Here is a 16,104-nt window from a genome sequence, read left to right as displayed (position 1 = left end):
GCTCCCATTAAGAATCAATTTATGGCTACATCAAACATATAGATTATTCATATCTTGGTCCATCAGTCTCTCCGCTACTTCTGCTCTTGATGACACATTCTCAGACTTGGGTGAGTGAATGATGAACCACAGCAGCACAATGTGCAGCCAAGTTTCCCAAGAAACATTTAAGTGCTCCTGTAGCATCCAGGATGACCCTGGTTAATAATGAAGAGATAAAGCAGAGTAAAAGTATGATCCACAAATGTTGTCAACGTAAACCATTTCCTTCGAGATTGCTTACAGCAATTTGATTGTCCCACAATCGCTATAAATTCAGCGTCAATATACACTTAAAAGCCATTATTAACCCTATAAAAAGCAATTATTTCTACTTAACTAATTTAAACTTGTACAGAAATTACTCACTTGGTGTGTACCACACACAGTCAGCCAGGTAAGTCCGACCTACCATAATGTGAAGGTGTTATGGATCATCTGGTGATCGAATTAACTGGGGATGTGCGCATGCACATTAATAATTTTACGTGCATTCAACAGATTCGTTCAATGTGAATTGCCAAGGAGCCAAGAAAAGGCGTTTTGCACATCATAAATGTTGGTATCATTTTTAACTTGCTTTTTATGATCGATGTCTGTACCAATGAATTTGACAGTTTAAGAGTGATTTTAACGTGGTTTCACAGGGTAACATGGTTGCCCATGTTAAAGTGGGACATTGGTTTAAATGGAAACTGGCGATTACACTTGTCAGAGCAATAAATCGCATGTGGAAGGCTTTTATTTGCAACACAAAAGCATTATAGGCTGATGTGTCAACATTTGGCCTATACGCTTCAATTACTTTGTTATTAAAAAAAATATAAGCTTGATAAAGTTCATAAAATGACCACGTAGAAGATCTGTTGGTCTAGGGATAGTGTGATTGTTTCCATGCATACAGACCTGGATGCAACTCCCTGTGGGCGTCTGCATTTTTTTTTTTTTTTTTTTAAATAAATAACATTTTACTTTTCAAAGGTTCTATGCATGACAATGTCGTATGTTTATGACTACCCATGACACTGCCAAAAGACGATCTTTCAGAAAAGTGCAATATTTTTGGTGGAGAGCAAGTTGACCAATTGGTAAGAATAAATGGTACTCTGAGAAAGCATGCGAAAGTTCTTAAGAAACAATGATTAAGCAAAATCTTAAAAAGCCTGTCAACTTTAGAAAATGTAGTTCACGTTCCCCCCAGTAATTCAACCGTTCTCAGAAAATTCAGTAGGGTATACTGTAGTTACTGGCCGTCAAAATTGCAACTGAATCTGACTGATATTTAAAACAAATTGTGTCTGACACTTAAATTGTCTTCAATAGACCTGTTAAAAATACATCATTCTGCAGCAAAGCTATAAATTTGTCCTGATTGATCAGGATTTGAACTCCGATCACAGTGTTTACTACGATTATGTAGTACCACTGGACCCGTGTCCTATCTATAAGTAGATATTCATTTTGTTTTATTTAATGGTCGGGGGGGAAGTTACTAACTAGAGAGTTTCAAGCCATTATAATAATGAACTAAAAGCAATTGAACGTATATTATTGACATATCAGCATATGATGCTTTTGTTGCAAATAAAATAAACTGAACATGCAATTTACTGCTCCGACAAATGTAATCGCCATTTCCCATTCAAACCAATGTCCCACGTTAACATGGGCAACCGTGTTATATGAAAATTAAAATCGCTCTTAAACTATCAAATTCATTAGAACAGACATTGATAAACTTTAATAAATGATACCAAAATGTCTTGTGCTAAATGTTTCTTCTTTGCTCCTTGACAATTCATATTAAACGAATCTGCTGAAATAGCAAGTAAAAATACAGCTGCAAACAGCGATGATGGGCCCCAAGCACCATGGGTCAATTTCCTCCCGGTGGCTTTCATAAAACAACGCAAGGTGGACACATGCATTTGGCATTTATTTTTAACAATTCAGAAGCAATTTGGGTAAATATAAGAGGACTACTTTAAAATCTGTTGTAAGAGCCACACTTCCTGCTGCCAGGTGGTGGCGCTATGACCGTGACCCAAAATAGTCAAATCCATGTGATTAGCCTCCAAGACTAAATCTACATCTCAATTTCGATTGAAATCACACATTGCACTCAGACACTTGTTTCCCATTTTTTCACCATTAATTGAATGCCTCACCATGGCAACACCATTCAATATTTTATATTATATATAAATATATATATATAAAAAAAATTAAAAAAAACCCTGTCCCAGTTTAGCATCTTCAGTGTCTTGGCATAATGTTGTCTAAATGTGGTGACAGTCTCATGAATCCCCTAGGAGTATTCAAAACTTCAGAGACTGCAATATTCAAATCCAAAATGGCCATCTTCCTGTTGGGCAGAGCTAATAACTAAAACTATGAAAGTTATCCAGTTTGATAACTACATATGTACCAATTTTGGTGACTGAATGTGAAAGGGCACACGCACACACTTCAGGAGGGGACCAGGCCAAAAACAACTTATTCTGTCTGAGTACTTTCTAACCTTTACAAACAACTTTCCTTACTCCTTCTCTAAGCCAAAAACAGGAGAAAACATGGTCAGTAATAAAAGTGGTATCCTCCTCCCTATGGCTTCCAAAAGGAACAAAAAGAAACAATGAATAAAAGGATTCTCTGGGAGTATCAATATCTAAAAATATGAAACAAGGAATCAACACTCACCACCATTACTTCAATAAGCAACAGGCTGTACCATAAACAACAGGTAACAACTAAAATAAGTTGAAGAAACACTTAGTATAATACAACAATTGCTAGTTGTCTGGGGCAGGAGAAAACCATCTCAGCAGCCTGGAGACAAACAGCCTCTCTGAAATAAGTTAACTCTCCAGCTTTATCCTCAAGCTCTCCGTCCAGCAACCAATCAGAGCAAGGCAGCAATCAAAGGTAACCATTGTTTGCTGGTGTCCATTGACCTTTGCAATGAGGAGAGTGAGAGAGAAGGAAAGAGAAAGAGAGAGAGAGAGCAAAACACCACCAAACACTGCCACAATACAGATAACACATACACAGAAATGAGTACAATTATCACTGCCAATGTATTATACAAATAAAAATAATAATTACACCCTGGGACGTAACACGTGTCTATTATACTAAAAAAAATTATGGAAAGACAGGTCATATGAGGGAATTAAATAACAGGTACTTTGAGTGTTTTTTCATCATATCTATTTTCATTTAAAAGCAACAGAATTTAAATTGCATCCACTTTATTAACAATAAAGCACTTGAACGTGAATCACACGATATCTGCCTTTGATTTTGTAAGCTGATCCACTACGAGAAGTGAGAACTGTCTGACTTGACAGCTCTTATTTCACTCCTCTCCAGACTGCACCAGCCTGCTCTCTTCTACTTACAAGGAGAGGCGTTTGGCATCTCAAACGATCCTAACATGAGGGTCCACTGATGAAAATGGACTCAACCATTTTATCCAAAACATCGAAAATAGGGAGTAAATGGGGGGGAAAAAAACGTATCCTCTATTTTTTTTTTTTTTTTGTTATCATGTAATCAGAAATGTCTAATTTCAATAAAATATTGATACAAAATTTTTTTGCAATCAAAATTGATTGCTGTGTCCGGAATCAGTCACTCATTCACTATTTCCTATATAGTGAATGGCAGTGAGAGCACTATATCTCAGCAGTGAGTGAACAAAATGAGTGAGTGAATTCAGACGCTGAGTATACACAGAACGTCGGACCTCTGGAGCTGTCACAGAAACAACGTCACATATGAACTTTTAAAATACTTGGGCCCGGTTGCATAAAGCACCTTAAGTTTAATTTTCCCTTAAGAACGCCCTAAAGTTTCCCTTAAAATGAAAGGAGCTGCAGAAAATAACCATTATGTGTTATTTAAGGGGTTTATAAGTAAAACGTCATAATCCCTTTTGGTTTCCCTTAAAGTTGCCCTGAAGTGCCTTGACAAGCGAGGTTGGAGTAATTGTTTTAACGTACTTCCTAATGAAACAGGAAGTGGGGGCAGGACATGTCAAACTACTCGCCCCTTTTTTAAAACTAGTCAAAAGCCACACAATGACACACACCCCTTTCCATCATGCTGATCAAGCTAGAGCACTCTTACAGGGGAAGCTTTAGAGGTTATCTCAATATCGGCCAGCTTTTCCAAATATTTTAAAACCAAATGATGATCTAACGTGACGCCATGTGAGGAGCAGACGTGTAAACGGAGAGCTCTGCGCACATTGCTAGTTTTTTTAAAATTATTTTCATGTTATAATCCGGTGAGATTCGATACACCTAGCTACATATTTGTTCTTTGAGGTAAACATGGTAAAGAAGTAAAAATCCTCGGGCTCTGGAGACATTAAAAGACACTTACGTGCTCAAGCTGAAAACTCTGGCGGGCCTGAGGACCAGGGATTCGGTTTGGACGTCATCGGAAAGGGAATTATCTGCTAATCTGTTAGCGACCAAGATAGATGTGGAAAGCATTTTGGAAAAAATAGGAGTCGATGAAATAACGTACGGATTGTTGGAATTCCTGAGCATGAAGAAGGCAGAGATAAGGTGAAATTCCTAGACAAGCTCTTCCCAAGTCTGCTCGATATAACAGGCCATAAGCTGGAAATCAAGCGAGCTCACAGAGTCCTGGCTCGCAGATCTGCTGAGGGGGACAGGCCTCGATCAATTCTGGCCAAATTTCTGAGATCATCCGATAAAGATCTCGTGTTGCACGAGGAGAGGAGCAAAAGAAAGCTTTCTTGGAAGAATCACAATATTTTCTTGCTCCCGGACTTTGCGAATTCGACAAGAGAGAAACGCGATCGATTCAAGGAATGTAAAAAACTCTTACATCAACGGAAGATCAGTTTTGCACTGATGTTTCCGGCCAAACTGAGAATAGATACTCAGGATGGCCGCAAATAATTTACGTGTCCCAAGCAAGCACTGTCCTTCATAGAAACAATGGGTGAGTAAGCCATTTGGTGTTTCTCATGTAGCTCCAGAGTGGATTAACTCGCTGTACTTACTCTTGGCTGTTTGAGGAAGCTGGGTGCCATTTTTGTTTATGTTTGTGTTGGTTCCGCCTAGCAGCTGGAGTTTGTTTTGTGGAATAACACTCAGAATAACTTGCATTGACGGTAGATCGCTTTTACACTGAAGTTCCTGGCCAGACTGAGAATGGATACTAAGGATGGCCGCAAAATATCTACATGCCCACATAAAGGATGTCTTTAATAAAGTTGACGGACTGAGTAAGTCATGGTGTATTTTTTTATGCGGCCTCCGAGTGAATTTGACTCGCTCAATACACTCTTTTTTTTTGTAATTAACATTTTTTATTGATTCAAAGAGAAAACACAACAGAGAAACACAACATATACACACCGAATTGACATTTAACTTTGAACACTCATTAACATCCATCCCCAAACACCAACCCCACCCTACCCCAAAGAACACCCCTGTGGTCACATAAAATAATACACACACACAAACAATAAAATAAAAAATAAATAAATAAAAATAAATAAAAAATAAAATATATAATAAACATACATAGTTAAACTAAACATATCCCTCCTCATCCCTTCCCCTAGAGTCCTCCAAAACTGCCAAATACCCACCCCACTTCCTGAAAAATAAGTCCTCCAGCCCCAGCCTTTCATCTATCTTCTTCTCATAAGCCACCACCCTCCCCATCTCCGCACACCACTCCGGAAATGGTGGCGCTCTGTCTGACTTCCATCCCCTTAAAATAATTTGTCTACCGATCATCACACCAGTCAGAACCCAATTTTTTATATATCTGTTGCCCGAATTTATAACTTCCCCATCGCCCAAAATGCAAAGTCTGGGGCAAAGTAAAATTTGAGTGCCCAGAATGTCATGCAAATCATTCTGAATCTTTAACCAAAAATCTTGGATCTTAATGCATCCCCAAAAAACATGGGCTGTGTCTCCAACTTCTGATTGGCATTGCCAGCAGGTGGGTGTTTCTTTAAGACCAAGCCTATATTATCTAGAGGGGGTCCAATAAAATCTTTGTAAAATCTTAAATTGCATAAGGCGAACCCTTGCATCTCTAGATGCAGACTTGACATTTTTCAGAATCTTAGTCCACACTCCATCCTCCAATACCAAATTAAAATCTTTCTCCCATAATTTCTTAATAGAAGTTAAAGCTCCATCCCCCATACTCTGAATTAACAGGGAGTAGTACACTGATGCCTCATGACCTTTTCCAAAAGCCACAATCACCTCTCCCAAAGCATCTGCCTCCTTAGGGGGGTGTGTGCTACTCCCAAAAATAGTACAAAGCAGGTGGCGCAGTTGTAAATACCTATAAAACTGAGGTCTGTGGATCCCAAAATGTTGGACCAAGTTTTCAAACAATCTCAACACTCCGCTTTCATATAGGTCACCGAGTGTAGCAACCCCCCTCACAATCCACTCTGGCCAGCAGAAAGGAGACTTGCCAATACATAATCTTGGGTTCTGCCATATGCTCGAGGCAACATTTAAATAAGTGTCCAATTAAAACAATCTGGACATTTTAGTCCATACCGAGTGTAAATGCGAAATAACGGGGTGTAACTTAACTTTTCCAATTAGTTTGATAGAGATGCTTTGTAATGGCGAAATAGGGGCAAGAACTGCCTGTGCAATAACAAACCAGGGAGGGGCTCTCTCAGGTGGAAGTGACCAATGAGCCAAATGTCTGAGACTGAACGCATAGTAATAAAACAAAATCTTGGGTAGGCCTAGCCCACCTTTGTCAGTCGGCCTATGTAACTTATTAAAATGCAATCTGGGACGTTTACCATTCCAAATGAAGGACTTCGCTATGCTATCGAATTGCTTGAAATAAGAGAGGGGGACATCTACAGGTAGGGACTGTAGCAGGTAATTAAATTTTGGAATACAATAAATTTTAATAACATTAACCTTTCCAATCATCGATAAATGTAATGAAGCCCACCTGCCCACATCGCTCGAAAATCTTTTTATTAAAGGGTCAAAACTGACACTAACTAAATCAGACAAATTTGCTGGGAATAAAATCCCCAAATACTTAATGCCCTGTTTGGGCCATTGCAAGGCACCCGGCTGAAAAGCCATTACTGGACAGTACGCTGTCAGAGCCAAAGCTTCGGATTTAGACCAATTAACTTTGTATCCTGAGAACTTGGAAAAGGAATTAATAATTCTGTGGAGACAAGGCATAGATCTAGTAAGGTCAGAGACAAATAATAAAATATCATCTGCGTAAAGCAGAAGCTTATGCGCCACACCTCCCACCACCACCCCTTGAAAATCATCTTCCTTTCTTATCATGGCTGCTAATGGTTCCAGGGCAAGACAGAACAATAAAGGGGAAAGAGGGCAGCCCTGCCGAGTGCCCCTATCCAGAGTAAAATAATCTGAAATTAATCCATTTGTTTGTACTGTTGCTACAGGGTGTTTATAAAGTAACTTAATCCAACCAATAAATGTACTCCCGAACCCATACATTTCCAAAATCTTAAAAAGATAATCCCATTCTACCATATCAAACGCCTTTTTGGCGTCAAGTGAGATGGCAGCGATTGGAGTCTGATCATTCGCCACTGACCACATAATATTGATGAGACGCCTGATCTTATCAGAAGAGCTGCGGCCCTGAATAAATCCCACCTGATCTATATGTATAAGAGATGTCATAACCTTACTTAATCGGTTAGCCAAAATTTTGGACAATATTTTTACATCTAGTTGGATCAGGGAGATTGGACGGTAACGTTTACACTCACTTGGATCTTTGTCCTTTTTAAGAATCAGACTGATCTGGGCTTGTGTCATGGTTGGAGGAAGCTTTCCATTCTTTAATAATTCAGTATAAACTTCTAACAAAAGTGGAGCCAGTTCTGTACCATAGGATCTAAAAAATTCAGCGGCAAAACCATCTGGCCCCGGAGCCTTGCCAATAGGTAGGGACTTAATTACCTCATCAAGCTCCTCCAAGGTTATCTCAGAATCAAGAGAGTTTTTTTGCTCAATCGTCAGTTTAGGAAGTTCTAATGGTTCCACAAAGTTTCGAATATCTTCATCAGTAGACGAAGACGTGGAACTATAAGGGTCAATATAGAACTCTTTAAAGGCATTATTAATATCAATGGCTGAGGTAAAAATTTCACCACCAGCAGATTTCACTGAGGGAATGATAGAAAGAGACTCTCACTGCTTTATATATCTAGCCAAAAGCTTCCCTGCTTTGTCACCCGACTCAAAGTATGACTGTCTTGCCCTGAATAACCAAAACTCCACTTTCCACGACAAAATAGTATTATATCTATATCAGGATTTTGACATCTTTGCCATGTTTTGCATCAAAGAGCAAATGTGTAACTGGGTGTATTAAAATTCACCAGATTATAACATGAGAATAATAAAAATTTTAGCAAAGTGCGCAGAGTTCGTCGCTCACACGTTTGCTCCTTGCATGGCGTCACCCGCTCAATACACTCTTGACCATCCGAGGAACCGGGACGCCTGTTTTGTTTCTTTTTGTGCTGGTTCCGCCTAGCGGCTGGAGTTTTTTTTGTGGAATAACACTGCTTCGGGACAGTTGTGGATGAATCTGTTCGTTCTTTGTGCTTATGCCTCCTGTTGGCTGGAGTTTGTTTCGTGGAATATTTTTGCGGGAAATTGGAATGATTACGTCATCTGCTGCACTCATAAACAGCCGGCTCACTGAACACTTGTTTGTCTCTCTGAGGAAACTGAATGGATTTATATCAGCTGGAATTTGTTTTGTGGAGGAACACACCTTCGAGACAGTTCTGTGAATGAATCTACACGTTATTTGTGTTTATTCTGCCTATTGTTGGGGTTTGTTTTACAAAGTATTTTCTGTTATGTAATTTTGCCTCACAAAATTTTTGCAGAAGCACCAGATTTGAGCAATCCGATGGCAAAGTTGTCGCGGGGGCTTTCGTAGGCGTACATGGACCTTTTGAGTTTAGAGTGATTGATGGCGGTTGGCGCTGTCGTGCGCAGGGTTAATGCGCACATTTTTCTTTTTTCTGTTTGTTTGGTTTGGTAGGGGGGAGTTCGGGGATTGATTGTTGCACTAATGTTGAAATGTGGTCTGTATAATCTTGTTTTTGACACACAGTTTATTTTTTATATTATATCTAAATGTCAAATGTTAATATGAGTGGGTTATCTTTCTTCACGTGGAATGTGAATGGGTTGGGGTACCCCATAAAAAGAAGGAAGGTTATTTCTTTTTTTAAGCGTAAGAAATATGATATAGTGTATCTTCAAGAAACACATCTTTCCCTGCAGGAAGCTGAAAAATTTGGGAAGATATGGGGTGGACATGTTTTCTTTAGTGCTGGCTCAAGTAAGAGCAGGAGAGTCATTACAATGATCAGTAAACATCTACAATTCAAATCTCTCAAACAGATTAAAGATAAATTAGGGAGAATCATTATTGTTTTAGCAGAAATTCAGGGGCAAAGGTTGGTTTTGGCTAATATTTATGCACCTAACGTTGATGATCAGGGCTTTTTTATTGATCTTGAAGGGATGTTGCAAGCCACTGGCATCCCTCATGATATAATATTGGGAGGAGACTTTAATTTTTTCATAGTGAAGCAAAAGTGTGTAAGCCCCTGTGAAGGAGGTTGATAAGGAGGACACAGGAGGCAGGTTGCTCCACTCACAGCTAAGGATTTTAATGACCACCCTTCAGTGCTCACAGCTTCACACACTAATCTCTTCAGCTTCACAATAATAAATTCTTAGCTTCACAATAATAATCTCTTCAGCTTCACAATAATAAATTCTTAGCTTCACAATAATAATCACTTCAGCTTCACAATAATAACTTTCTTTCGTCTGCTGGTTGTGTGGCTGATTTATGTCACTCTCCCCATGCTCACTGGAATTAGAAACAGGTGTTAGGCATAATTTAGCTCAGGTGTAAGCGCGCTTACCGCTTTCTCTCTCTCCGGATGGGCGCTTGACCACGCCCCCGCTGCCATAGCCCCCTAGAGCAACATTGACGCTTCACAGGATGTGTAAAAATCTTGGTCATGCAGATATTTGGTGACTTTTGAACCCATCTGGTAGGGACTATAAATTTTTTTCATCAGTCCATAAGATTTATTCTAGAATAGATTTTTTTTATATATCCAGATCCCTCATTTCATCTGTTGTGGATTGCTCAATTGGAAACATCTTAGTCTCAGATCACGCCCTGGTGAGTTTAGAGATGTTGCCACATACAGAGAAAAAGAAATCATACAGTTGCCGCTTTAATATATCCCTTTTGCAAAATCCTGATTTCCAAAAAATGTTAAAGACTGAAATCAATGTTTATATGGAGACCAACTGGTCCTCAGTATCTTCTGTGGGCGTGGCTTGGGAGGCACTTAAGGCAGTTCTTAGGGGTCGGATCATACCGTATGCCTCATTCACCAAAAAATCCAAAGCACGTAAACTCGTGGAGTTGGAAGGGAATATTAAAAGTGCAGAGGCAGAGCTGAAGCGCCAAATGTCATCTGATGGCCTCAGAGAATTGACCTGATTGAAATATAGATATAATACTGTTTTGTCGCGGAAAGTGGAGTTTTGGTTATTCAGGGCAAGACGGTCATACTTTGAATTGGGGGACAAAGCAGGGAAGCTTTTAGCTAGATATATAAAGCAGAGAGAGTCTTTTTCTACCATTCCCTCAGTGAAATCTGCTGGTGGTGTAATTTTTACCTCGGCCATTGATATTAATAATGCCTTTAAAGAGTTCTATCTTGATCTTTATAGTTCCACGTCTTCATCTACTGATGAAGATATTAGAAAATTGTGGAACCATTAGAATTCCCTAAATTGACGACTGAGCTAAAAAATTCTCTTGATTCTGAGATAAACTTGGAGGAGCTTGACGAGGTAATAAAGGCCTTACCTACAGGCAAGGCTCCAGGGCCAGATGGTTTTGCAGCTGAATTTTTTAGATCTTATGCCACAGAATTGGCTCCACTTTTGTTAGAAATTTATATGGAATCATTAAAGAATGGAAAGCTTCCCCCAACCATGAAACAAGCCCGGATCAGTCTGATTCTTAAAAAAGGATAAAGATCCAATTTACCGTCCAATTTCCCCGATCCAGCTAGATGTAAAAATTGTGTCAAAAATTTTGGCTAACCAATTAAGTAAAGTTATGACATCCCTTATACATATAGATCAGGTGGGGTTTATTCAGGGCCATAGCTCTTCTGATAACATTAGGCGTTTCATCAATATCATGTGGTCAGTGGCGAATGATCGGTCTTCGGTCACTGCCATCTCACTTGACGCCGAAAAGGCGTTTGATATGGTAGAATGGGATTATCTTTTTAAGATTTTGGAAATGTACAGGTTCGGGAATACTTTTATTGGTTGGATTAAGTTACTTTATAGACACCCTGTAGCAGCGGTACAAACAAATGGATTCATTTCAGATTATTTTACTCTGGATAGGGGCACTCAGTAGGGTTGCCCTCTTTCCCCATTATTGTTCTGTCTTGCCCTGGAAACATTAGCAGTCGCGATAAGAAAGGAGGATGATTTTCCAGGGGTGATGGCGGGAGGTGTGGCGCATAAGCTTCTGCTTTACGCAGATGATATTTTATTATTTGTCTCTGACCCTACTAGATCTATGCCTTGCCTCCACAGAATTATTAGTTCCATTTCCAAGTTCTCAGGATACAAAGTCAATTGGTCTAAATCCAAAGCTTTGGCTCTGACAGCATACAGTCCAGTAACGGCCCTCCAGCTGGGCGCTTTCCAGTGGCCCAAACAGGGCATTAAGTATTTGGGTATTTTATTCCCAGCTAATTTGTGTGATTTAGTTAGTTAATTTTGACCCTTTAATAAAAAAGGTTTTCGAGCGATGTGGACAGGTGGGCTTCATTACATTTATCAGTGATTGGGAAGGTAAATGTTATTAAAATGAATTGTATTCCAAAATTCAACTACCTACTACAATCACTCCCTATAGATGTCCCCCTCTCTTATTTCAAGCAATTTGATAGCATAGTGAAGTTCTTCATTTGGAATGGTAAATGTCCCAGACTACATTTCAACAAATTACATAGGCCGATTGACAAAGGTGGGCTAGGCCTACCCAAGATTTTGTTTTATTATTATGCGTTCGGTCTCAGGCATTTGGCTCATTGGTCGCTTCCACCTGAAAGAGCCCCTCCCTGGTTTTCTATTGAACAGGAAGTTCTTGCCCCTATTTTGCCATTGCAAAGCCCTTCTATCAATTTAACCAGAGAAGTTAAATCACACCCCGTTATTTCACATTTGTACTCGGTATGGACAAAAGTGTCCAGAGTGTTTAATTCGGATATTTATCTAAATGTTGCCTCGAGCTTATGGCTGAACCCTGAACTATGTATTACTAAGTCCCCTTTCTGCTGGACTGACTGGATTGTGAGGGGGGTTAATACACTGTATGAGAGTGGAGTATTGAGATCTTTTGAAAATTTTATTCAACATTTTGGGATTCCCAGATCTAATTTCTACAGGTATTTACAGCCATGCCACCTGCATTGCACTGTTTTTAGGAGTAGCACACATCTCCCTAAAGCAGCAGATACTCTGGAAGTGGTGATTACTGCCTTTGGAAAAGGCCATGAGGCATCAGTGTATTATTCCCTGTTAATTCAGAGCCTGGGTGATGCAGCTTCAACTTCTCTTAAGAGAGTATGGGAGAAAGATTTAAATTTAGTATTGGAGGAGGGAGTGTGGGCTAGGATTCTAAAAAACATCAAGTCTACATCTAGAGATGCAAGGGTGCGTCTGATGCAATTTAAGATTTTACATAGATTCTATTGGACCCCCTCTATATTGTATAGACTTGGTCTCAAAGACACACCACCTGCTGGTGATGCCAATCAGAAGATGGGGTTATAACCCATGTTTTTTGGGGGTGTGTAAAGATTCAAGAATTGTATTTGTGAGGTGTTGGCTGCTCAGGTTTCATTTTGCCCCAGGCTCTGTGTTCTAGGCAATGATGTAGGAGATGGGTTCATGAAGAGTTGGGTTCTGGCTGGTGTCATGATCGGAAGGCAAGTCATCCTTAGGGGTTGGAAATCAGCTGGAGCGCCCTTGTTTTTGGAGTGGTGTGAGGAGTTGGGCAGGGTGGGCAACACAGGATTATTTAATAAAAAATGGGGTAGGTATTTGGATTTTGTGGAGGGCTCTCGGGGGGAGACAGTGGAGGGAGATGGGTATGTGTGTGCGTTCTCTTTGTTTTTTATTTTTTCTTATTTCTTTATTTCTTTTTTTTTCTCTCTGAATACTGTCTGTTGATTTATTGTTTATTTTGTGTGTTATTATTGATTTGATGTCAGGCCACTAGTGTGTGTGTGTTTGTGTTGGGTGGGGGGTGGGAATGTTTGGTGGGAAGGGTTTTGGTTTATATAATATGATTCCATGTTTCCTGTTATGTTTATTGGATTTGTCATTGGAATAAAAAAAAATTGTTAATTGCAAAAAAAAAAAAAACAAACAAAAAAAAACAAAACAACGAACGATGATCTATGTCAACATTACTACATAACCTGCCCACAAATGCACACAGTAAATCTCAGTCTTTGTTTATGACAAGGTGGGAGCCGCTGTGCAATACAGATGAATGAAAAACAAAGGAATAAAAAATAATATATCCATTTTATGAACCACAATTACACCAAGCATAATAATTAGAGAACACTTACTAGAACTCTACAGTCCAGGAAACCTCCGACTGCACAAAAAAATAAAAATAAACTCCAGCCACTTGTCCTTTCATCTAGCTCCAGCGTTGGTGAGTCCTGTTCATAAATGATCACCCAGACACCCCTATGAATTATTTCCTTTGAAGACAATTACCCTCCACTGTGAGAGCTTCAGAGAGGTGAAAGGTGATAACTGAAGGTCAGAACTCACTTTTTAAGCAATGTTTATCGGAAAATCTGTTCAGTATGACCATATTTCATGGATTTTGTTCCATTCAAAGTGCCCTATGAAGGCTTGATCAGCACCAGTTAGAACACAGCCAGACGTTGTAAGGGTGGGGTGCGATTTCATTTAAAAAAGCATTTGATTGGACAGAAAGTTTGATGAAAGTCTGAAGTGTAGAATGAGTCATAAAAATTTTTGATCTGTATTGGTGGAAGAGAGAGACTGCAGATTTTAAATGCTTGTATCTTATGAAATCTAATTTTGTCAATGTTTAGAAGTACACTAGCAAATAGATGACCTTAAAGGTAATAGATGTAGATGAAAAGCAGCAAAACTTTAATTTGGATTTCACAGGATTTAAGTATATATATATATATATATATATATATATATATATATATATATATATATATATATATATATATATATATATATATATAACCAATTGAAGAGTACTGTCAGTCAAGGCGATTTGTTTTGTGTTAGAAAAACTATTGCAGGAGTACATATTTGACCATCACATAATATGAGAAATCGGCAACAAGCTGGAGGGTGATCTAATAGGAACGCACACACAGAAATGTGCTCTATGCATCTTTATAAACTGTATAAATGGATGCATTAAAATCACATTTACTCAGATAATTGTGCAGATGTGGTCTTTTGGGAATCATTCACCAATAGAGCTTGGCTGTCCTCTGGTACTGTCTCTGAATATAAACTGCCACTAAAAGGTCATTTTTTGATATATCAACCTAAAAATTGGATCAGATCTGGGTTAGACATGTGGCTTTGATTTTCTATTATTTTTACATTTCAGGTGATATTTTTAGTATATTTTATTTGTATAAAAAATAAAAAGTTTGTGATGTACATTTTCATTACAATAAACTTAAACTTCTATAACTTTTTTATTTCACTTTAAAAACTGTTTTCACTTGCACTATAAACTGCCATGTGTCTTCTTTAAAAAGAGATCAGTCTTAGGTCTGTACTCCCTAGCGTTAACGAGTTACAACCATTTAAGTTTACACTCAAATATAGGAAGAAAGGAATAATAACAATTAATGTGTTGCCATAGCAACACAATTTATGATATCAAATATCCCTTTACAGTTTTACACCAGCAGTGTCTTGGCATTATTCCAAATAATTTTGAAGCAATTCATGTAAACACAAGGGGGCAATTTCAAAGTCTGTTAAAATTGCCTTACTTCCTGCTGCCAGTTGGTGGCACTATGACTGTTACCCATAATAGCCGCATAAATGTGATCAGCCCCCATTACTAAACATACAGCTGAATTTTCATCAAAATCATACAATATACACAGAAGATATAAGGAATTTCCAGTTTCACATTTTTGCCCTTAAGTTATTACCTCGCCATGGCAACATCATTCGATATATAAAAAATTTATTCACAATTTAGCATCTTCAATGTCTTGTCATAAGGTTGCCTAAATTTGGTGACAGTCACATGAATCCCCTAGTAGGAGTATTCAAAAGTTCAGGGCCTGCAATTTTCAAAAAATGCACATTAAATCCAAAATGGCCGACTTCCTTTTGGGTGAAGCTAATGACTGTAATTTTGAAAGTTGTCCGGCTTGATGAGAACAATATATGTAGCATGTTTGGTGACCGTACAAGAAACTGACCCCACCACTTTTGTCAAAAGGTGGCGCTACAGAGCTCCCCAACCATGCCAACCATGTTAACTTTTTCCCAGGCCTAATGGCAGACAACTCTGATGTGTGTGCAAAATATCATGAAAATTCAAGCGTCAAGTACCTCAAAAACATGTCAATATACATAAAAAGGAATAATGACATTTACTGCATTGCCATGGCAACACTATTTAAGATATCAAGAATCCCTGTCTTGACATTATTCAAAAATGTTTTGAAGCAATTCAGATAAACATAAGAGGGATATTTCAAAGTCTGTTTAAAGTGCTACACTTCCTTCTGCCGGTTGGTTGCGCTATGACCATGACCCACACTAGCCACATCAATGTGATCAGCCCGTAAGGCCAAACATACAGCTCAAATTTGATGTAAATCACACGATGCCCGTAGAAGAT

Source organism: Myxocyprinus asiaticus, chromosome 9, assembly GCF_019703515.2.
Source record: "Myxocyprinus asiaticus isolate MX2 ecotype Aquarium Trade chromosome 9, UBuf_Myxa_2, whole genome shotgun sequence".
NCBI lineage: Eukaryota > Metazoa > Chordata > Actinopteri > Cypriniformes > Catostomidae > Myxocyprinus > Myxocyprinus asiaticus.
Note: the sequence above shows the minus strand (reverse complement) of the source record.